Below are 24,962 nucleotides of genomic sequence, written 5' to 3'. Positions count from 1 at the left end.
TGTACCAGGGCGATTGACTGGTAGGATAGCACAAGATGTCAGGGAAGGCAGCTTGCTAGCAGCACAGATTATCAGATGCAGAATACGTTCTCTCCGCAGGTTTTCTGCATCTTCACAGTCAGGTGAAAGGGAGGTGCAATGCTGACCGCTTTGCAGCAATTGGATGACAGCCAGTTGAGACGGAGCTGCATCGTCCTGCATTTCAGCTGTGGGTCATAATGAAGGAGAACGCAGCAGAATAGAGTCTCACTTCACCCATTTTTCTTTCTGATTCCTTTTTCTGGCCATTCCTCCTTTCCTCCTCTGCTTCCCACCCCTTTTACACCATTCCTGGTTTTCCTTATGTTGGGTGGCTGTTGAGACTTTGCATAGGTGATCTTAGACTCATAGAATCATGGAATGGGTTGGGTTGGAAGGGACCTTAAAGGTCACCCAGTTCCTACTCCCCTGCCACGGGCAGGGACACCTCCCACTAAATCAGGCTGCCCAAGTGCCCATCAAACCTGGCCTTCAACACTGCCATGGAGGGGGCAAATCTTGGTAACACTGGTAGTGTCTTTGGTTTTAGGAGTGTCTTTGCCACCGAGCTTGCCTCAGAATCTCTGCATATTTCATTATCTAGTAAAAAGTTTCATAGAATCATAGAATGGTTACTGTTGGGAGGGACCTTAAAGTTCATCTAGTTCCAAGGCCCCATCCAACCTGGCCTTTCAATGTCTTATGTTAATTTTGAGTTATGTAACAATACCGAATATTAATACTTTACAATCATTTAGAACCTTTATCAGTTTTCCAACCATTTTCAGAGAGGATGGCAGATATTCTGTTGTTTCTACTTCTCCTAATACAGAGCTGGGTAAACTGAGGCATAAACATGCAATTTGTCCATTCCATGAAGCAATTTGGCCAAGATCACAGTGGTGTCCAGGACTTAAATTATGTGTCAAATTGAAGTTGCAATGTGATAATAATGCTGAAAAATGGCGTTATCATCTTTCTTGATTCAAAGCAGTCTGATGGAAAGCATGCAAATGTGTGACTTGCACATTAATTACATGGTCCTCAGATAGCCAGGCTACCTAAGGATACAATTCAGCCTTCTGAAGTTGGAAAAGTGCTCACACTCACATCCACCAGCACAAACTTGTCTCACTTCTTCAACACTGTTGAAGCATGATGCCACCAAAACTTTGTGCCAATAAATTTCCCCAGGATAAGGCTGCTTACAAGTCTTTGCCATTCATGAAATTCTCTAAATACTCGCTGTCATGTGCAATATTTCAAAGACTTAACAGTAAGAAAACGTGTGTTATTTTACAAGGGTGAGCTAAATGCATTTCTTTTGCCCTGTGCTTGAGATGAAAAGAAACCAGGCAATTAAATGAGGAAGTCTGGGGTCTGTTTTATGGCATCGTATGTGACCACAAAAGGGAGAGTGGTAATTGCCAATGCTGTGTGATATGCTTTAGCAACCTGACTCAAAGAATATCTCTGCATCCTAGAATGCCAGTGTTTTATAAAGCCTGCAGGCACATCAGTCTTCAATAAGAGAGCTCACCCCATTAAAGCATTTAAAATTAATTTTAATCCAGGGAATTCAACTCCTGTCTTTAAAGCTTTACAAGCAAGTTTAAAGCTGCCATGTACCATAAATTCATGGTGGTCTGGAGAGACTATTTTATAAGCTGAACAAAGAATAACAATTACATGGGGGATTCAGCAAAGCCCACTTGGAGTGTACAGATAATACACTTAGAGAAGAGTCCTTTCTACCTTTTATAATAGCTACTGAGCGTATAAAGTCTACAGAAAAATGTCACTGTGATAACAACTTTCCCTTAAGTCAGCCATATTATAATGAAAAGACAGCGCTGCTCCTTTATCCGTATGATAATAAAAGAGCAAGGTAGTTAAAGGTAGATATCCTGTCCCATAGCCAGCACACTGTAATATGGGTGCAGTCTGCCATATACCAGGATGCTGAATTTTTTCCTGTTCTGCTGCAAAATACGAGGAAATATGCTGCTGCCTGCCTTCATGTGCTCCTTCTTACAGAACTCTGCGAACAAATATTTTGTGTTCATAGCTCTGAGATGAAATAACAAAGAATTTCAGCTCTTGTCCATTTAAATTCACAACCACAAGACATTGTACTGATAGTGGCTAATGCAGCCAATAACCAACTGACCAGGCTTTCTTTTCCAGGCTGTTCCAATTTCCTTCCTATTTGGCCTTTATCTGCTCATATAGTAAGGTGTCACTGATTGCCACCTCCTCTTTGTCAACACACCACTATTGGTGCTATGACTCTTCCCTGGAGCCCACACACTGCTGCTTATTGAACTGACCTCTGTGACCTTGCTGTGTGGCTGTGCTCTTTGGCAGCAGTTGCCTCTTGCAATCCCAAAGGCAGTGACCCCGTTGCACCAGCAGGTCTCAGGATGAAGCACCAACTGCTTGTGGGATGCTGCTTGCCATCCAATTGGGTTTGCTCATCCAGCTCCCAATTACACTCCAGCCCCTCAAAATTGAAATGATCCATGCTAATGCCATCCTCTCACCCCAGCCCTGCCCTAAAAATAGTGATGCTGTTATTTAAATAGGATCACTTCTTCAATCCTAGAAAGAAGCAGCTGGAGATGAAAGAAGATGGACAACTCTTAAACCTGCTTCCCAGGAGAAATCTTAAGTGAACCTTTATGCTCATTTATTTTCTGTTGGTATTTACATGCTGACTCCAGTCATAATTAAACTGCAAGATCCTTAGGGCAGACACTAACCTTTTCTTCTGTGTTAATTAGCAGTTTATGCAACAAGGCTTCTATGACTTGACTTCTGAGTGATACAAAAATCAATGTGTTATATTTCTCAGCTTTGGGGGAGGGTCTGTCAGTCTTCACACACAGAAGATTGACAGTTGGTTTAGAATCGTACTGCATGCACATTAGTCAAATGCTGCTCCTAAAATAATAAAGAGTAATAATTCAGTTGATGCTAAGACTTGAATGATCAAATTAAGTATTTTGAGTTAGTAGTCTGCTGTAGTCACGCCCATCTCTCTGGGCTTTATTTCATAGAATCATAGAATGGTTTAGGTAGGAAGGGACCTTAAAAATCATCCAGTTCCAAACGCCCTGCCATGGGCAGGGTTACGTCCCACTAGATCAGGCTGCCAAAGCCCCATCCAGCCTGGTCCTGAACACTTCCAGGAGCATCCACAACTTCTTTGGGCAACCTGTGCCAGTGCCTCACCACTCTCATTGTGAAGAAATTCCTCCTTACGCCTAGTCTAAATCTGCCCCTCTCCAGTTTATAGCCATTGCCCCTCATCCTATCACTACAAGACTTTGTGAACAGTCCCTCCCCAGCTTTCTTGGAGGCCCCCTTCAGGTACTGGAAGGTCGCTATAAGATTTCCTCGGAGCCTTCTCTTTTCCAGGCTGAACAACCCCAACTCTCTCAGCCTGTGCTGGTATGGGAGGTGCTGCACCCCTCAGATCATCCTTGTAGCCCTCCTCTGGAACTGTTGTAGCAGCTCCAAATCCTTGTTATGCTGAGGATTCCAGAAGTGGACCCAATACTCCAGATGAGGTCTCACAAGAGAGGGATAGAGGGGCAGAATCCCCTCCCTCTACCTGCTGGCTGTGCTGCTTTTGATACAGCCCAGGACATAGCTGGCCTTCCGGGCTGCAAGCGCACATTGCTGGCTCAGGATGTCTGCACAGTCAGTAAAGGAACAATGCATTGATTTACTCCCAGCTCATATTTTCAGTGTTTTCTGGAGTGGTTAGAGTTGGAAACACATTTATTTTCCTAAGTTAAAGCTTGGATTCCTGGGGGATTCCAATAGGCTGCTAACTTCTTAGTGGCTGCCAGGAGCAGCTACTGACCAAGTGCCTTTGTTTTTCTGGATCTAGTCTCCAGATCAGTTAGAAAACAGTAAGTCTTTTCCACAGAATTTTACAGAAGAAGTACAAAAACTTCCCTGAGGGAGTGAAAAAATGAGATCCATGTCAAAGATTCTGTTTAATACTAAAATTCTTTGATTCTGAACACTGGAAATGTTTCAGTTGCTTAACTGGTTGGGAAGAAAAGTGAAAGAAGGAACTATGCTATGTGAAAATTTTCTTTTCAAAGTCAGTTTTTCATTAAAACTTTTAAATCATCCATATTTGTGACAAATAGAAACCACATGGGAATTTAAGTTATTGTTTGTATAATGTGTCTGAGAAAGAAATTCAGAGCTTTTTCCAAGCATCAGAGAAACTTTAGAGTTCACAAGCTGTCACCAGTCTCATTAATCACCCTAGTTTTTTAAGTATGTAATGCTAACCCTGCTAGACAATTAAATCAAAGTTAGGGCCAAAGCTTGTCTCTGAATATGCGTATGCAGTGTCCTCTTAAGTTAATGTGAGGACAAAAATTAGCTCTTCAGCCTTTTAACTGATAAAGTCCTAAAATAGCTTTACAGTCAAGAATTTCCTGGCAAGACTAGAGTTTTGTATATCTAAAAGCATGCAATCATATTTCATTGTAAAATAGCATATAAATATCAAGCTACATATTGAATTGTAGCCAAATGCAACACTATATCAAGCACACTTCAGAAGTGCTATATAGAAAATCAATACTTTGTCAAGTTTCTGTATAGGCACAAAACAAGCAGAAATCTGCACATCCATACATGTCATTGTATGGGACTGGAAGAAGCCATTGTCCTTTTTCCCTCAAATATAAGCTGTTTTGTTAAAAAGAATATAACATTTAGCTTTTAAAGTCAGAGCAGGAAGGAATTGAAGAGTATTTCAATCAAAGTTTTATATCTAAGGACAGATTCTGATAAACTTCCTAGCACTGTGCAGTGCTGGATCCCTCCAGCAGAGTCAGTGGCTGCCTCTAAGAATCAAGTAAAGTACTTCTGAGTTTAAGTCACATGGAAGTTTTGATTAAAAGTTTTTTTTAAAACACTCACTCATTTTGGGTAAATCTCAAAAGCCAGTGAGAAGTTTTAACATGTCAGAAAGTAATAATACAAATAATCTCTTTCAGAATACAAGTTCCTGTTTGGATGTTATACTCAGCCCATGTAGATCCATCCTTATTTAAGACTGTATACACTAGAACTGTTTATTTCGTCTCCTAAGCCAGATGTTTAGTATTATCCACGGAAGAAAGTGCAGTTCAGCAGTGGAGCGAGCGATTTCTCTGTTGGTGGGATTTGAAGACAAGTGCTTCATGTCTCATACAACGGGGAAAGAAGAAGTTGTGCTGGGATACAGCATGGAGGATGACATAAATCAAAGCCATCTCTGCAGCAACATTGTTAATGGCTCTTGTCCAGGCCAGAGAAGAGGCAGTAAAGGTCATAAGAACACAGACTACTGCTTTAACTGTATGAATGGAAACAACAGAAGGCATAAGACTGAACAGGAGTGAGCTCTGAGGCTAAAGAGGGTGATGGCAGCAGAGTACCTACAGATATACAAGCTTCTTTTCCTTGACACACATTATCTGGATATACGTTCACATATGAGATCTATATGTAAGATCACTGCAAATACATTTTTCTTTCTACATCAGTGATCACAGAATCATAGAATAGTTTGTGTTGTAAGGGACCTGAAAGATCATCTATTTCCAACTCTCCTGCAATGGGCAGGGACATCTCCCACCAGACCAGGCTGCCCAAGGCACCATCCAACCTGGCCTTCAACACCTTCAGGGATGGGACAGCCACAACTTCCCTGGACAACCTGTTCCAGTGCCTCATCACTTTCATAGTGAAGAAGTTCCTCCATATGTCTAGTCTAAATCTGCCCCTCTCCAGTTTATAGCCATTGATACCTGTAATGTTTGCAGTTCAGCAGATAAGGGTCCTGGAGAGAAACAGAGACAAGGGCAAGAGACATCAGTGTGACCTTTCTGAGCTCTATCTGACTAGGAAAGGGAGGCAGAACTGAAGAGACCTACAGAGATTACTTCAAAACTGATATCCAATCAGCTCTTTCAGCTCAAGCCCACCCATCAATTGGGTGCTAAATTACTTCTCAGGTAAATCAAAGCTAGGGATATTTATCTCGCGCCATTCAGCAGTGCTTCCAGGGTGTTTCACAAACGGACATGCTCTTTGTGCAGAGTTGGGGGACATACATTAATAGGTAGTCTCTCCCAACCCACCTGCTCAAAGCAAGATCAGGGCTTTGCTTAGTCAAGTTTGGATATCTCCACAGATGGATTGTCCGTGATCCACCTGGCCTCCTGTTCCAGTGTCTGACCACCCTCACGGTGAGAATATTTTTCTGGCACCTAATTGGGAATTGCCAATGTTACAGTTTGGGCCCATCACCTCTCCTATTTCCAGCTTGCCTCTCTGGGAAGAATCTGGCTCCGTCTTCTTTATACCCCTCCATGAAGAGGCTGTAGACAGCAGTATGGTATCCTCTTTGCAGTCTCATGGATGAGCAAACCCAGTTCTTGGAAGCAGCAGGGCAGAGGGCTGAGTCTAATCACAAAAACCACCCCCAGTTGTACCATCCCTACACTTAAGTCAGAGTTAATAATGCTGCCAGTGGGGAAATAGCATCTTGTTGAGTCCACTCTGTTCACTGAAACAGAATTTCTTCTGAGCCCTCTTTGTAAACTAATAGTTTCTTCTAACAGAAGAAAAAAGCCTTTGTATCAATGATCAAGTTCTTATTCGGTAGACACTGCTTCTTGAGACATATATTACAGAAAAACTGCTAGTCTTTCCATTAAACACTCAAAAAAGAAAATAGTCATTCCCATAATTCCTCATGTTTGATTTTTAAAAGCAGCTAAATGGAAAAAATGTCTTTCTGTAAAAAGTAAGTTAAATCTGGATTTAATTTGTTAATGTCTCAGCTTTGTCAGCTCATATCTTTTAAGTTTTCAGAGGGCAGGTTTCTTTGCATTCCTGCTTTCATAAAACAATATGCAGCCACACATCAAGAGCCCTAAAACATATAAAAACATACTGAGTTTTTTTCCTAGTGTTCTCTCATATAAATTAACTCTTCTTGAAGAGGCAATACCTTCTTGAAAAGACTTCCATCAAACACACTGGTCACGGTTGCATTCCACCTCCCCTACACACACATCTATTCTTGCACTCAATATTCAGAGCATCATGACTTTCTTAAGCAAATTGAACTCATTCTAAGGAATAAATGAGAGTTCTTCTGTATTGATTAGAAATTTGTCTGCCAGCTGACCTAATTTTAAATACCAAGGCATGGACGTTTTGCTTCATCTTTTACCAGACCTTATTTAAGAATGGCTTAGTTTTGTTGGTTCCACTGAGGCTTGTCTTACCCCGGTGAAAGTGAGAAAAAACCCACAGGTTTATTGGGTCTTGATGCTCATGCAAACAATGTAAACATAGATGAGGAGTCATACAATTTAGTTTTTATATATGTATGCATAAATAAACACAGAATATGCACAGAAGGCATTTAGAAGATTTAGGGTAAAACTGCATTTCAGTAGAGTCCAACTGAAAAAAAAATAACTTCATAAAGTATTTTTTGATAACATTCGGCTTTAGTACTTTTATTGTTATACATTTTATAAAAAACTTCTAAGAAAGTCTGATTATGAAAAAAGTTATGGAGCCTCTGCATGCTGGTCTCACTCCAACTCACGTATCCCTTCTGCTTAAGACTAGGGACAATAAGAGGTTTGTCAGTGTTATGCACATGTTGTAGCGCAGCTACTGATTTTCTTTACTGTTTAAAAACCAAAGACTTCTGAGAAGGACAATTTCTAGTGGCACGCACAGTTCTGTCCCTGGTTTCTCCATTCTCTCAGAATTCAGCTTGACCAATCAGTTGTTTCTGATTGCAAAGCTGGTTTAAGGATTACCTTTCCTATATTCGCCTGCTCATTTCTACCACTGAGCAGCAAGTCACTGCCCCCTTAGCAGTGACTCAACAGTCATAGAATCATAGAATTGTACAATAGTTCGGGTTGGAAGGAACCTTAAAGTTCATACAGTTCCAACACCTCCCACTAGATCAGGCTGCCCAAGGCCCCATCCAACCTGGCCTTCAACACCTCCAGGGATGGGGCAGCCACAGCTTCCCTGGGAAACCTGTTCCAGTGTGTCACCACTCTCATTGTGAAGAAATTCCTCATTATGTCTAGCATAAATCTGCCCCTCTCCAGTTTATAGCCATTGCCCCTACTCCTATCACTAAAAGCCTTTGTAAACAGTCCCTCTCCATCTTTCTTGGAGGCCCCCTTCAGGTACTGGATGGTCTCTATAAGTTCTCCTCAGAACCTTCTCTTCTCCAGGATGAACAACCCCAACTCACTTAGCCTGCCCTCATATGGGAGGTGCTCCAGCTCTCTGATCATCTTTGTAGTCCTCCACTGGACCCATTCCAACAGGTCCACCTCCTTCTTCTGTTGAGGATTCCAGAACTGGACACAATGCTCCAGATGAGGTCTCACAGGAGAGGAATAGAGGGGCAGAATCACCTCTCTGAAGTCATATCACTGCAATAACCGAAGGGATTTTTTCAAAACAACTTGCAAAAAGCATCAATGTTTTTTTCTTTCTTTGTTGTTTTGGGGTTTTTTTTCAACCCAAAAATTGTGGCTGGCACAATTCCACAAAATTAAACTAGCCCAACTGAGGAAGTGGTCAGTTATAGCTGTGGGGCAGGAATAAGCCACAAATGCAGGAACCTCTTAAATCAGCTGCCACCTGAAAAAAGTTCCTGTAACTACATCTTTGTGTGATGTGCTGGGGGAGTGGAAGAGTATTTTTATGAATATAACTGCAGTGATTCATGTGTTTGGTGTTCTGGAATGTGTTGAGCATATGGTATTGCAGGCTTTATGTAAGTGACCTTGCAAGTTTGTATTTTTAAATCTATTATGGAACAACTAATGAATAGGTTCTGATTTCTTCTTCCTACTGGTGTAAATCTTAAATGTCTGGTAAATAGACTGTTCAGACAGCCCCTGCAACCGTTCCTGTAGGACAAGCTTTTCTTCCATCCCAATGGAACAAGGAGTTCTCCAGAACAAGATCTCTTGGGAGAATTTTGCTCCTGGCATATGCTACATTGGCATTTTTCCGTGGGAAGAAATGATGTGAGCCATGATAGCAATGCAGAGAGATACTGTATACAAAGCCTTATCATTTTCCAGGAGTACAAATAAGCTAGAAATCATCCTACTGTTCTTGATCCTTGACACAGCTATAAGGCTGTGAATTTAGAGAAATAGAGAGCAACATGCTGCCAGGGAGCATTACTGGGGCCAGAAAGTCTCTCAGCCCTGGTGCTGCACTGGTGGACATGTTCACCACAGGGTTTTGGCCTGGAATCTTGTGTTGAAGAAAAAGAACTTGGTCTGAACTTTTCAGTTAGCTTCTTGACCATGTCAGCAAGAATCTGGTTTCTACACACCACGGCCAGCTGAGTCTTTCTTCGGGTTTTACAGTTTAGCAGCAAAACCCCAGTGTATCACGGCATAAAGCACTTTTCATGGAGAACCATCAAGGCCCTAATGACATATTGTAGGCAATTACATTTCCTCTATATTGTGCTGAAATTCCTATGCTAGGCATTTAATGATAGCATACTATGTTTAGCTGGCTTATAAATAGTGTCCTACGAGTGTGATAACTGTATTTTCTGACTCTGAAGAGTTAATTCTAAATATTAGATCAAATGGTGTCAAAGTCCTTTAAGTGAAAGGCCTCAATTAGTATTTTGTGGAGTTCTGGACTGCCTTTGGTGACACATATGGTCTGCAGGGCCTCAGATGCAGAAATCGATCAGAATAGCTCTTCCAAAACAATTATTCCTCTGAGCCATTTTGCAGGAACAAATCCAAAATGCAAATGAGCACGTTCCAGAATAATTACTCTACTTACAAAGCAGAGTAAATATCCTAAAATGAAATAATTTCTATTCCAAATTAGGCTCTCTGTATAGAGGAGTTATTCTAGAATATAGGAACAGCAAGAGAAGGAGTAGACTGCGTTAAGATTTTGATTACTCATATAATCCTGATGTCAGTAATTTTACTAAAAATTCCTATATTTCTGCATTCCTAAAGCCATTTAGAGCATGTGTGGTTGTTTCAAGCACATCTACAAAGTCCAATGATTATGTCAGATGCATTCGTACCAAGTGAAACATAAATCAAGTTTGAGATCCAGGTTTGCATATTTACTATGGAGATAAGGATTTTTTTTTATAGTTTGAGTACAGCACATCCAGTGTAATGGACTAATTTATTTGCTTGAATGATAAATTGACTAAAGCCTCATTTAGATGAGGATTTATTTTTGTGGCAGAGCAAGTTCATGTGTCATATCTCCCCATCCGTATGCTTTCCCATCATACAGCTGCACAGTGAACCAGGCTGAGAAATTGATAACCCAGAAAACATCCAGAAAAAACTGTATCTTTTTAATCTGTATTAATTCCTCACTCCACTTTGGGGCCCTCATTTGGAACCACACACAGTGGTACCACATGTGGCTTACAAAGGGAAAGGAATGGCAGGCTGACAATGCCAACCCTTTTTCCTTTTATTTTCTTGGAATCTTACTTTGCTTTATCGAAATGCAGAAAATTTTTTGCTTTTAAAAGTGCTAACAAATAATTTCCAAAGCAAAAGTGAGTGTGTGCATATCTAGTTGCTGCTAATCTGTCCAATGACAGTGTTGTGAAGCAGGATCATAGTACTTCATCAGCTCTCGGTATCTATATTAACTAGCATTGTTTTTTAAACTACATTAGCTTTTTTTATTCCTTATAAACTACTACCCTGACTTGCCAATATTTTAGCTTATTTTCTTTTTCCAATGGCCTCTGAGAGTTTGGTTCAGGTCTTTACAAGTAGCATGGACTGCTCAAAATTATAACACCACAGTTCTAATTATTTGCGTGCTAAATTAAAATGCAAGAGAATAATTACGCCAAAAATGTTCTCTTGTCTAGACAAAAGCTTTTAAGGATGGCAGGATGGGGGAAGACTTCTGTACTTCTCTCCAAGTAATTCTGTACACCTACTGTGCAGAACAAACACCCCAAGGACAACAGATCTGGGATAAGTCAGACCTGTTTCAGTACAGGATGGGGGATGATGTGATGGAGAGCAGCCCTGCAGAGAAGGATTTGGGGGTGTTGATTGATGAAAAGCTCGATATGAGCCGGCAATGTGCACTCACAGCCCAGAAGGCCAACTGTGCCCTGGGCTGCATCAAAAGAAGTGTGGCCAGCAGGTTGAGGGAGGTGATTCTGCCTTCCTATTCCTCTCTTGTGAAACCTCATACGGAGTATTGTGTCTGGTTCTCAAATCCTGAACATAAGAAGGAAATGGAGCTGTTGGAATGGGTTCAGAGGAGGGCTGCAAGGATGATCAGAAGGCTGGAGCACCTCCCATATAAGGACAGGCTGAGAGAGTTGGGCTTGTTCAGCCTGGAGAAGGGAAAGCTCAGAGGAGACCTTACAGCAACCGTCCAGTACCTGAGGGGGCTACAAGAAAGCTGAGGAGGGGCTGTTTACAAAGGCTTGTGGTGATAGGATGAGAGGCAATGGCAATAAACTGGAGAGGGGCAGATTTAGACTAGACATAAGGAGGGATCTCTTCATGATGAGAGTGGTGAGGCACTGGCACAGGTTGCCCAGGAAAGTTGTACATGCCCCATCCCTGGAGGTGTTCAAAGCTAGATTGGATTGGACCTTACGCAGCCTGATCCAGTGGAAGGAGTCCCCGCCCATGGCAGTGGGGCTGGAAGTGGATGATCTTTAAGGTCCCTTCCAACTGAAACTATTCTATGATTCTATGATTGTCAATACACACACACAAGACAATTATTTTTTGGTAGTATCAAGCTGACTACTAAGCCACTGATTGCATACTACATGGAGTAAGGCCAACACATCCTAACTGTGCTGGCTTTAATTCATATCTGACTTTTCATGAAAAATGACAGCTGATTAACAGAGTCTTCTTCTACCAGCACAGAAGTTCTGACTGGTCTAGAAATCCATGGATATATCAGGTCAGGCCCCACAGTAAATCTAATCTTAGGAGCAGTCTTTCAGACAGAACAGTCAAGTGTGAAAAGAACCCTGAAAATGTCTTCTTGAAGACATCCTGCTAATTAAGGAGCTGAAATTCAAGCAACTACAACCTTAGGAAATGTTTCGTGAATGTTGGTGCACATCTTTGTGCATGTGCCAGATTTTTGAATGTATAGCTTTTCCATTGCCAGGGATATGAACATGAAAATGTCTAATAAGTAAGCCTTGAGCCAAGCAGAAATGAGACAGCCAAAAAAAATCTGGCTAACCCAAGCCACTTTTTGATATTTCTCACAAGAACACATCTAAATTTTAGGACCAGGGCTTTTTACCGTTCCTAAAGTGTTAGCAGGAAGAGTACAGTAAAAAGCCAGGGCCAATAAATTGTTATGAAAAATCGTTACTGAGCAGACACAGAAGCCAAATTAAAAATAGGACTATCATCACTTTATTAAGAGTCATATTTTTAAAATGCCTGCAGGGCTGTGCTTCTCTTAGTTTTGCCCTAAGTCCAAATCCTGGTTCTGCAAGCAGTTATCCCCAGACAAGCAGACACAAACACCTACAGATTATTTTATTTTAATATATACACATACCCTGAACAGAAGAAACTGTACATGCCATATCTTGTGAAATGTATTCTGTCCACAAACTTAAGCAGTCTTCAAAGGAATGTGAGCACAGGCTGTGCTGTTATTTCCATCACGGAGTATGAAATACCATGAGCTGGGTCAAATGATGGATGGCAGGGGTCTAGGGCATGGGAGTCATGTGTCTGATGTGTGTGCGTGTGCCTGTGTGACGGGGGCATCTCAGTGCACCACAGATCACACGGTGGTAGTGTGACAGAGGAGGGAAGTCTTTACTGTTGGTCTGTGAGATGATGATAACTGGGTAACTAAACACTGACTTGTTTCCAGCTGATGGATGCTGAACACCAGCTGTAGCCTGAAGTAGAAGAGTAACCATGGCACTGCTCTGTATATGCCTCACATTGGCTTGTCGAGGCAAGGGAACATCCATGTACAAACACAGGGCTGATAGTTTCTGACATTTCAATCGTGCCAGAAAACTCTATTCCTTCTGTGTCCTTTTGTAGTATTTGATTATCTAATAGAGAGGACTCAGTTCCTCAGAGAGTAAGAAGTAGAATTTCAAGTTGTCTTCCTCATATGAGGATGAAATGTCAGTAAGTGATTGTAGAGGAAAAAAAAGCTGAGATTTTATCTAGGAACCAAGGATTTACTGGACAAGTGCTAGGGGTGAATGAGAGGTGCATTTTATTGGGTTTATTTGATGGCCACCTGACCTGTTTCTTAAAGCAAGAACTGGGTCTTACTTAGGGATCAAAGCCCAAACCCAGTCAAATATATAGGACAAAACCTGCAATTTTAGATTTCCATTTAGGTACTGCCTTGACTTGCAAGCTCCCTGATGGGAACTCTGTGCATTTCCTGCTCACCTTCTGTGAGCACTTTAGTTCTCTCAAGTGTGATTGAAAACTAGCTGCTCAGCTTCACTGCACGTGATTGCGCTGGGGTCCTGATCTGTTCAGAATTATCAGAGCACTCCTACAACATATCCACAGGACTGGGCTCTTCAAGCAATGTTATTTTTTCAATTTCTTAAAAAAATGATAAAGTAGTGTTCTTCTTTCATAAATTAGTGGCCAGACCATCAGCTCAGAAAACAAAGAACCCATTCCAGTGCCCTCAGATCAACACCTTCTTGACCATGTCGTTCTCTAGCAGCTTTTCTCCTCCACCCATTAAAATTGTGTCAACATACAGAAGAGATTTCAGCCTTACTGAGGAATGGGATGGAGAGACATACTACATCTTCATGGACTAGTATTGAGCTGGGAGTGCAGAGTCCTTTGTTACAATTTCTAGGACAATGTCATACAATGTTATTTTATTTAAAACACCAAACGAAAGCTGAAAGAAGGGACTGGAATGCAGACACACTCCGTTGTGCCTTCAATGATAAGCCAAAGAGTAATTCTTTTGTTGGTATTACATGCTTCCCTGGCCTCCCATTGCTGCAATAGCCCCTTCAGTACAAGGTGAAAGAAAGGTAGATGATGGCCTTCGTGGAGACCAACAGCAAAAATCTCTGAAACAAAAATCCTGAATTAATCTGGTAGCTTCACAGCTTGGCTTCTGGAAACTGAGAAAGGGTAGAGCAGTTCTTGCTTCCAACCGTCATACAGATTTTGTAGGACAAAAGTCTTCTAGACTGAACCACAAGCAACTAGGGAAGGGGTTGGACTGGAGAAATTATTTGATTGCAGTTGATTTGCTTAGACAAACACAGAAAAATGAAATGGGAGAGACAACCTGTGCTGATGGAGAAGCTGTAAAGAAATCCAGAAATACCAGTATGGTAGCAGAATTTTCCCAGAGTTAACTGTCCCCGAGCAGGTTTTCCAGAAGAGAAATCAGATGAATGTTACACTCATCAAAAGCAGAAAAGGGGGAAAAGTCCCATGACACAATCATCTCAGAAGAAATTCTTCATTCTAGCAGTTGGATTGAAAACAATAAAGGACAGAAATGAGCTGTAGACTCCATGACCTAAAGACCAATTATTTGATCAATTTTCAGCTTGCTTTATGCCTTCACTGCTATCCTGTTGGAGAAGGTAGGGCACAAACTTCCTTGTATTCATTGAGAAGACATCACGAGCATTTGCACTGCTTGCATGGAGGAACATAGTGAGATGGAAAGATGGAGCACAGTCATCCAAGCAGTACATTTCCAGGGGCTGTACAAGCAATACAACATCACTGCCAGAGTGGCAGATGCCTCAGGGCAGTCCAGTTCAGGCCCTTTGCCCACATTCTCTGCCACCAACCTTCTTCCTTTCTCAAATTGTAGGGGTTGAAGAGCTTTGGGTCTCCAAAGATGACCTGAAGGAGCAGCTTGGAGACGATATCAAATTGTGTTGCTTCTGCTTTCTCTCACCAGCTGTCATGGCTTGTTCCTCTGTTTGCTGCCAAGCCAACAGCAGCCTCACCTGTTGTCAGTATTCAGGCTCTCAAGCTCTTTAAGCTCTTTGCTGAAAGATGCTCCCCAAGTGTCAACTCCAATCACGCCTGAGCCACACCACGGAAGGTGCAACCCCAATAATAGTACGTAGAAATGATATCAAAGTGATAAATACTTGAATGATTAATCATGAGTCATATGATTTGCTCTGATAAGCTAAGCTAGAATAGCACTGCTATCTTGATTCAGGCTCTGAAAGGAAGTGAACTGGCTGCTGCAGCACCTAAGGGCAAGCAGCTGCCCCATGGCCAGCCCTCCCTGGGTTTCAGGAGGCTCTGTCAGTTTGGCCTGCCTTCTGACTGCTTTTGTGACACCTAGACACAACCATTTCCTAGGCTGTCCTGAAAGTAGATGCTACAATCAGTCACTTCTAGATTGCAATGTAACGTGTTTCCTAACAAAACCTAGATCCCAACTCACTTTCAGTAGTAATGTGGTAGTTTTGTTCTCTAATGGTTTTTGAACAAAAGTTATTGAAATAATTTTTTTCTGTACGTTGTGTTGTTAGCAGGTGCTTTCCACAAAGCCAATAGAGACCAGGTACATAAAATGACTGGTTCATGAAAGTGAGAGCCAAGTTATAATGGCATCAGGTTTTAAAAAACGAGGAGCAGCAATAATTTTTGCTTTCTAATATTTCAGAATTGGCCAACCATATTCTGAGCTGCATTGAAAGAAGCATGGCCAGCTGGATGAGGGAGGTGATTCTCCCTCTTTACTCCACTCTTGGGAGATGCCACCTGGAGTATTGTTAAGGAAAATAACAGTCCAGTTATGGAATCCAGTTATGGAATCCTCAGCATAAGAAGTATATGGAACTGTCAGAACAGGTCCATAGGAGGCCACGAAGATGATCAGAGGGCTGGAGCACCTTTGCTATGAGGACAGGCTGAGAAAGGTGGGAATGTTGGGACTGTTCAGCCTGGAGAAGAGAGGGCTCTGTGGACACCTTTGAGAGACCCTCCAGTACCTCCAAGAAAGACGAGGAGGGACTTTTTACAAAGGTAGGTAGTGATAGGATGAATGGAAATGACTTTAAATTGGAAAGGGGAAGATTTAGATTAGACGTTAGGAAGAAATTCTTGAAGATGAGGGTGGTGAGACACTGGCACAGGTTTCACAGGGAAGTTGTGGATCCCCCCTTCCTGGAAGTGTTGAACGCCAGGTTGGAATGGGCCTTGAGCAGCCTGGTCTGGTGGGACGTGTCCCTGCCCATGGCAGGGGGGTTGGAACAAGATGATCTTTAAGGTCCCTCCCAACCCAAACCATTCCATGATTCTATTATTTTTAGAGAATTAAATTGCCTGGTCAGCTGGACTATGAGGTCACCTCTTTCCTCACTAGTTTCAGTAACCCTCAGTCTCAAACTTCTGTAAAAACAAGGGAGGATCCTTATAGTCCAAGTAGTGAGCATTTCCTCAGAGAGCAGTTAAAATGCTGCAGTCTCTGTGTGCATTTTAATATATACATATGTGTATGAAAATGTATCTGTAGTAGAGACAATTATATCAACACTGTCACAGGAAAGTAGATGGCCTTTCCAGTTCGAGTACAAGTGGTCCTTTAAGTAATAGCACAGTTGCATAACAGCACGGAAATTTAAAGCTGATCTCTGTTTGCTCTAACAAATGCAAGGCTGGCACCCTGTCAGATACGACTCGAGTAACACATTATAACACTTCAACCGTATTGAAGTGTGCGTCACCAGAAGAGTTATTTTGTACTCTGTTTTCTTACTTTTGAAGGAAGAGCAAGTAGTAGAATGGATTTTATTTTATATATATTTTTTTTTGGTGGGCTGTGTGTTTCCATTCACTTTAACCAGGATGCTCTGTAAAGTGATAGGACTGCAAGATTGGCTTTGTTACATAAACAACTTACCTGACTAACAGTGTCGTTTGTAGAAAGGAACTAGGCTTTACACGGTACTCTCTCCTGTTACCGGTGAGGTAATGAGGTCACAAAAATCAGTAAAAATCAGCTTCTCATGTTATCCATTTTATATTTCATTCTGAACAACAAATCTTTTTCATTCTTTCACTTATTGTCACTGTCTCAAAATCACTTTTCCTCTTCTGTGTCACTCATGCATGTCATAACTGGCTGCTTAGTCTGGTGTTTGGTTCAATACATAGTTAACCTTTTTTTTCCCCAACAGTAGCTGAGTAAGTATCTTCCTTTCTTCTCCCTTTGTTCTGACAAAAGCTCTTTCTCTGCCTTCCTCTCTATATAACTGCTATAATGTAGCTCCTTTTTCTGCCACTAAAATATAGGAAGGAAAGAAAAACTTTGTGATTTCTCCCTTGCTCAAGTGTTTGAAGCAGTATTCTGTGGGCAGTGATTTTCTCTGTCACCCTGTACAGTCATTCACCAGGTTCCACTTTACCTATGGAAATCTTACAAGTAGCAACAGGAGATAAAACAAACTACAGAGCTTGTCATGGTCATTAAGAAACAAGAAGTCTTGTCCAGAAGTGCTTTTAACAAAATCTTTGTCTCCTTTTGTTTTTAAACTCATTAGGCAGACGTAATTGCCTCTATTCAGACAGAAATCTCATTTTCTGAAGTGTCCTCAAAGCTTGAAATCTTGTACGTCATTAAATTAGACCTAGACACTAAAGGGGCAGATGTTACCTTTGATAGTGGAATTTCTGGATCATTTAAATACTTTGGATATTTTTGTGTAACTTTAAGCTATAAAAGAGGTTAATACACATTACTTCAGGTTGTCAATAATATAGAAGAAATACAGGTCTAAGATAATAAACTGGAAATCAGTGAAAGAATTGGGCATTTGCAGTGCACCACATTATTTTCAAATACATATCTAATGCACTCCTTGGCAGTAAATGGTGCTACAGGTAAATGATGCTAGAAATAAAAGTTAGATTTCACATGGGAATGTTTGATGCAGAATAAGCATGGATTCTTTACATTACCAGTCGTGAGGAGTAGTGTTTCAGAGCATGTTTTAAAAACTGGCTTCAAATCATTCATAAGTGGTTGTTGTTGTCATTGCTAATAACACATAATGGAGTGTCTCAGTCACAAAACAGCCTGGAACTTATTAAGATCTGAGTATTATTGACTGCCTAAATCTGGGCTTTGACTCATGTTTAAAAGAAGATTTATCTGGGAAGTGGCCGTTGTCCTAACTGACCACCCTGCCCAAAATTTCAGCCACAATAAAAAAAGATGTATAAATAGGATTGACATCCAATCCCCTACTGATGTAATTTCCAGTGTGATATATTAACATTAATTAGCATTAAACCACTTGTTTCTGCTTACGACTATAGGACAAACTGTAAACAGAGGTGATTCAGATCTGTCCTGCTCAGTCACTGCTGGGAGAGGGATAGGATAGTTTTGGGTGAAAGCTGCCTCAGCCATCCCAGCTAAATCAGAGTCATAGAATCATAGAATAGTTTAGGTTGGAAGGGACCTTAAAGGTCTTCCAGTTCTAACCCTCCTGCCATGGGCAGGGACATCTCCCACTGGGTTTCCCAAGGCCCCATCCAACCTGGCCTTCAACACCTCCAGGGATGGGGCAGCCACCACCTCCCTGGGCAACCTGTGCCAGTGCCTCACCGCTCTCTTGTGAAGAAATTCCTCCTTATGGATGGCCTAAATCTGCCCTTCTCCAGTTTATACCCATTGCCCCTTGTCCTGTCACTATAAGACGTTGCAAACAGTCCCTCCCCAGCTTTCTTGGAGGCCCCTTACTCAGGGGGCCTTTTCAGGAACTGTATTATAAGTTCATTCTGCTGGAGGTGTTCATATGTCTGTCTAGAAGCTTTATTCCCTAAGTTCCCAGACAAGCAAGTAAATAAGTCCTAATTAGACAGGAATTACTCTGACAGTACATTTCAGAGGCCTAATTGTTACAACCCTTACATAATAGATGTAGATGATAAAAAAACAACAACAACAAAAAAAAAAAAACCAAAAAAAACCAAACAAAAAAGAGAAAAGCTAATGAAATCTTTCACAACAGCTGATCTCGCAGGTGATTCAGGTGTTTCTCCTCCTTCTTTTTCTCTGCTCCTCAGCAGTCCTGTTAAGGCTGTAAGATAGCAGCTCTGGGCTATGCCTTTTCAAATCATACCTACCACTCGTTCCTTCCTTACTTATTCATTGTCTCATCACTCATCCACTCCCATCTATCCATTTGCTAACATAATTCACTGCCTACTTCAAGATTATCTCCCCATCCGATTACTGAATGAGGGATTCAGATAGCTTGAGGAGTTTTATTTTCTATTTTAAACTTATTTTTCCTACACTTTGGAAGGTTTCTTTTTAGAGAAGGAGGTGCAGAAACTTGGGAACTTGTGGAACTTGGGAATAGCCTGCCACTGGCACAGTCTTTTCTCCCCAGGAATGCCTCTGGACACAAGACTTTTGACCCTCTCCATTGTCCACTCTGCTGCCCCTGAGCACCAGAAATTCCTTAGGAGCAGGATGAACACTGCTTCCATGATTTTTTCACTCACCACACTTACAAAGCATGTGCTGGGCTCTGAAATCCTCTGGACTAAATTTCCAACTAATGTTGGTCACAAAACCGAATCACAACACTTTTGATTAATCATAGAATCTTGGAATAGAATCATAGAATAGTTTGAGTTGGAAAGGACCTTAAAGATCATCCAGTTCCAAATGTTAATCACAAAGTTTGAGCTTGAACACTTTCTGCAGTGCATCCCCCCTCAAATTTACTTTATCAACAAAACCCAGAACCTTCAAAATGAAACTTTTTGGATTTTGAAACCAAACATCAGCATTTTTTGTGATGAAAAGTCCAAGTTATCTCATCGCAAAGCATTTCGTGGTACTGAACTTATACTACAATTCCAAAACTTTGGATAATACTTCAGTTTAGAGCTTCACAGCGTTATGCTCTTCTTTAACACTGTTTCTCTTAGACAGAGAAGATTCTCTGTTTTTAATAGAAGTTTTTTAGTTGTCATTGTTATAAAAAATGACCAAGGCTTAAAAGCAGACATAAATACAAAGAACTCCAAATTTATCGCTTATAGAACTTCATGTTTAGGCCAGTCTCATTAAATCTGCTTGACTCATGACTCTTGAATGCTATTATTTGGAACACTAAATAGAAGTTCATTAAAAATACATATTTTTCTGCTAATGACCCTGAAATCAAACTTTATTTTCATTTCTGAATGCAAAAATCCTTTCAAAGTTGTGAAAATCCTAGCTATGGCCCATCCCTCTCCACCTCAATTTCCAGCTAGTTTAAAAATGATTTTTCATTTCCTGCTTTCAAAGGACTTACCTGAATAAAATGAACAGGACAGTAAAAATATTGCCTGGCAGCATAGTTGAGCTTGAGAGAAATTTTCCTAGAGACTGAAGAAAATAAGAGCAAAAATCAAACTTGAATGTAAGAAAAGAGTGCTAATTATTATCTTGCTGCCACCATTTCATCCTCCACTTGCAAAATGCAAATGTAATTCCCATTGAGTTGTTCGAAAGATCACACATCTGAATTACAAAACGACATGTGCCATAGCCTTCTGAATAATCATGTTTGCTTAGGATCAATGTATTGAGTGACTGGAGGAGAGATGTCCTTACTGTGAATGTGATGATTCGTTGTACATCTACTGACAAAATGCATTCATGTTTACAGAGCTGGACATTTGGACCTTTATATTTCCAAGTATGATGTATATCTATGTTTACAATTGATTCAGTAGATAAATAAGCTAATGAATCCCGTTCTGTGCCTGTGTCTAACATCTAAAAATTACTTACAATTAGATAGAAGGAAGGTTTTTCAACAATGCTCTGGGTAAGGAAGAGGTAGATTCCTTTATTCTTTCTCATTAGTAGAGTGATTGGGCTGTGCCACTGGAATTGGGCTCTGGACACCAGGCTCTTGCTTGCTATGGAAGTTTCCTCAGTGGTACTACCTCACAGACATAGTGTAGCTGCCTTGAGTGGACTACGGGAAGAGAATAAGCTCATCTTTTAGAGCTAAAACTCCCATGCTCAAAGGAAGGGCTCTTTTCCATTTATTTTCCCCCTTTCCCTGCTGGCCCCATGGTACCACCCATGGCAATTGTGCTACCTCACTATGTGCTCCCTCTCCACAACCTGCAGCCCACAGATGGGGGACTATAGTGAAACTCATACCTAGCAGCTCCCTTTCCTCACCAGAAGGAATTAAACCCAAGCAAGCCGCCCTGTGGAGTCACTGCATCATGTGGGCTGAGCAGAGCATCTTTTTCTTCAGGTGCAGCCACCTCTCTACTTGTGCTACAAGGCTTTTGACTTTAACCTAGTACAAGAGCTGTTCTTGTCTACAAATTCCTTCATGATGAGAGTGGTGAGGCACTGGCACAGGTTGCCCATGGAAGTTGTGTCTGCCCCACCCCTGGAGGTGTTGAAGGCCAGGTTGGATGGGGCCTTGGGCAGCCTGGTCTGGTAGGACGTGTCCCTGCCCATGGCAGGAGGGTTGGAACTGGATGATTTTTAAGGTCCCTTCCAACCCAAACTATTCTATGATTCTATGACTCTGTGATTCTATGATTCTAAGATCTTTAAGGTCCCTTCCAACCCAAACTATTCTATAATTCCATGAAAAATCAAGCCCAGCAGATTTCCAGCATTTTGGTTGGTGGTTTTTTTTTCCCTGCTGGAACAACAGTAGGAGGAGACACTCTTCTGATAGCTTTATTTTGCTTTACCAATCAGGACCACAGTAGTACAGTGAAGCTTGTGAAACATAGGCTGAAACTTCAAGACAGTGCAAAGTTTAGAGTGTAATCTGTTAGACTTTGTCAAAAAGTGCTTAACAGTCCATATGTCAACAGTCACAGGAGCCACTTGGTAGGCTGTGCGGGAAACAGTGTGCATCTGAACTAACCCAAGCTCGGCACCCTTCTGGGCTTGGCCAGCGTGTAGGGAGGTCATTTTTAGCTGGCTGAGGGGAGCTGATGCTTCTGGCTGCTGTGGAGAGCCTGAGTGGGAGGCTTGGCTCTGCTCCCTGGCTGGACTCACATACAATGAACCCATAAGGGCTTTGCCAACTCCCTGCTGGTGTCTGGCTGCTGGCTGGCAGATGTAAACGGCTCCTTAGCTGGAGGGTGACTGTGGTATTCCAAGCCAACACACATACACACAATGAATATTTTTATTTGCTCATATAAATTGCTAGACACTTGCTGCCAATTATTTGCTAGAAGTTAAGGCTTAAAAGCCTTCTGCAGTCCTTTTCTAGCTTTTTCCTCCATCCCTCCCCAAATACAGCACTGATGTTTATTTGGCTCTGCATTTTATTGTTTTTATTAAGGGTGATATTTAGCCACTGGTACTTCATTTGTAAGACAAGAAGAACATTATTGTTTTCTCAGGCAAACATGTTACTTCTCACACATATGTTGTCTTGTATGTGAGAATAGGACCTGATCTCCCAAAGAGCCATTACTTTCAGATTTTAATATTTTGCTGCTTGTAAAACTTGACTCTCTCTTTTCACAGCTTACAGAAAACAGGGACGAAAACCTTAATTTAATGAGACATTTATCATTATTGCAGGTGACGTGACTACTGTCTTCTTTCTCTTGTTAAAAGAATCTCTTAGACTGTACTCTAAGGACCTTTCCATTTCTCTCTCGAAGCTAAGTTACAGTGTTTTGACAGAACCTCTACAAACTTCAGAAATTAATTGACTTCAAGTTGTTCTTCTCTGCATTCTCATACCATGACAATTACAGAAGCCTCTTAATTTTTATTTTCTCCTCTGATTTTGCCATCAACATACCAGAATGAGGACAGAATCTTTAGAATGTGAAGTTACTTTGTATTTTGACATATTAAAGGTACCCAGATTTTGCAGTTAAGGGGAATGGGTAGTTGAATCTCTAGGTAATTTGTAATTTCATACAAATCATAGAATGGTTGGAGTTGGAAGGGACCTTAAAGATCATCCAGTTCCCACCTGCCTGCCATGGGCAGGGGCACCTCCCACCAGATCAGGCTGCCCAAGGCCCCTTCCAACCTGGCCTTCAACATCTCCAGGGATGGGGCAGCCACAGCTTCCCTGGGCAACCTGTGCCAGTGCCTCACCACTCTCATGGTGAAGAAATTCCTGCTTATGTCTAGTCTAAATCTGCCCGTCTCCAGTTTATACCCCATTGCCCCTAGTCATATCAACACAAGCCTTTGTAAACAGTCCCTCCCCAGCTTTTCTGTAGGCCCTCTTCAGTTACTGGAAGGTCAATATAAGGTCTTCTCAGAGCCTTCTCTTCTCCAAGCTGAACAACCCCAACCCTCCAACTCTCTCAGCCTGTCCTCACATGGGAGGTGCTCCAGCCCTGTGATCATCTTTGTAGCTCTTCTCTGGACTCATTCCAGCAGTTCCATATCCTTATTATGTTGAGGATTCCAGAACTGGACACAATACTCCAGATGAGGTCTCCCAAGAGAAGAATAGAGGGGCAGAATCCCTTCCTTCATCTTGCTGGCCACGCTTCTTTTGATGCAGCCCAGGACACAGTTGGCCTTCTGGGATGCGAGTGTATATTGCCAGCTCGTGTCGAGCTTCTCATCAATCAGCACCCCCAAGTCCTTCTCTGCAGGGCTGCTCTCAATCGTATCTTTGTGTCCGCAGAATTTATTTCAGCTCATATTTATTGCTTGATTTTTTTTCAGGTTTTTTTTTTGCTGACATGAAAAGTGGCCTTCTCAGTTTTTTTTTACAATGCTACTACTGCTGTGAACTTCACTACCAGCCAAGTACTTAAAATTAAAACAATACACAAAACATGTACACAAGTCTCTCTGCAGGGGAAATATTTTATTCCAAGTCCATGCAAACATAGAGAAGAAAAGGGGCTAAAAATTGTGAAGTAACTTGGAGTTATGGAATAAATCTGTAGACATGTGTATTTGCTAAATGCAGGCTTTATTAAAGATGGGTTCTGTTGTTAGCAGTCCAAGCTTATATTTTCTCCAAGCAATACCATACTTTGCTTGCATCAATAACTTTCGTCAAACATATTTAATCTTTATCACCTCATGGTTGAGATATAGATAAAACTTACTACAAAAATGATCTTCCTACTGCCCCAACATAAATCCATACCTGTACCTTGCAAATATTCCTGATTTTTATGCTATGATGTCACTTATTTTAAGCCTGAAGATCCACATAGTACACATATTTACTGTCTGTTCAGTTTTGCTGCAGAAACAAGGAGCTATATTAATTCACTGTGAAAGGAGGGGGTTAATGTAATGGAATGAAACCCTTTATTAATTTAAGCTTCTATGTCAGTGTTCTGTGCCTTTCGTACTGCTTGCGCTTTTGCTGCTTGCCAACCCTATCTCAATGGGAAGCTTTGAAACATCAGAAGGGATGTCCATAACCTCAGTAGCACTGCTCTGCTGGTATGAGTGGAATGTCTGCCCTGCACAGGGAAACCACATCTCTATAATGAAGATAAAGCAGTGCATGAAAGCCATGGATACATCTTATACAAAAATGCATTTAGTTTGTTTGAAGTGAAAACTATCATGGCTGATTGACCTTTTATTAGTTTACCAACAAAAATGTAAATGGTGGAATCTGTGAGCCAGTGCATGGTAGAAATGGTACACCTTGGTGCAAAAATGCATTGTAGAAACTTTTCTTTGCAATTTCCTGTGTTGTCTGAAGGAAATAAATAAATTAAACAACTTCTGTTAAGTTTTATCACCAGTTGGCTTGCAAAGCACCTCCATAATTAAGTGTGAACTGCAGATCTTTAACTAAAATGTAAAATTCTTGGCTGAAATGGCAAGAAATATAAGAAATTATATTCCAAATTAAT

The sequence above is a fragment of the Cuculus canorus genome, chromosome 1, assembly GCF_017976375.1.
Source record: "Cuculus canorus isolate bCucCan1 chromosome 1, bCucCan1.pri, whole genome shotgun sequence".
Classification (NCBI taxonomy): Eukaryota; Metazoa; Chordata; class Aves; order Cuculiformes; family Cuculidae; genus Cuculus; species Cuculus canorus.
The sequence above is the reverse complement of the archived record's forward strand: the minus strand, read 5'-3'. Positions refer to the sequence as shown.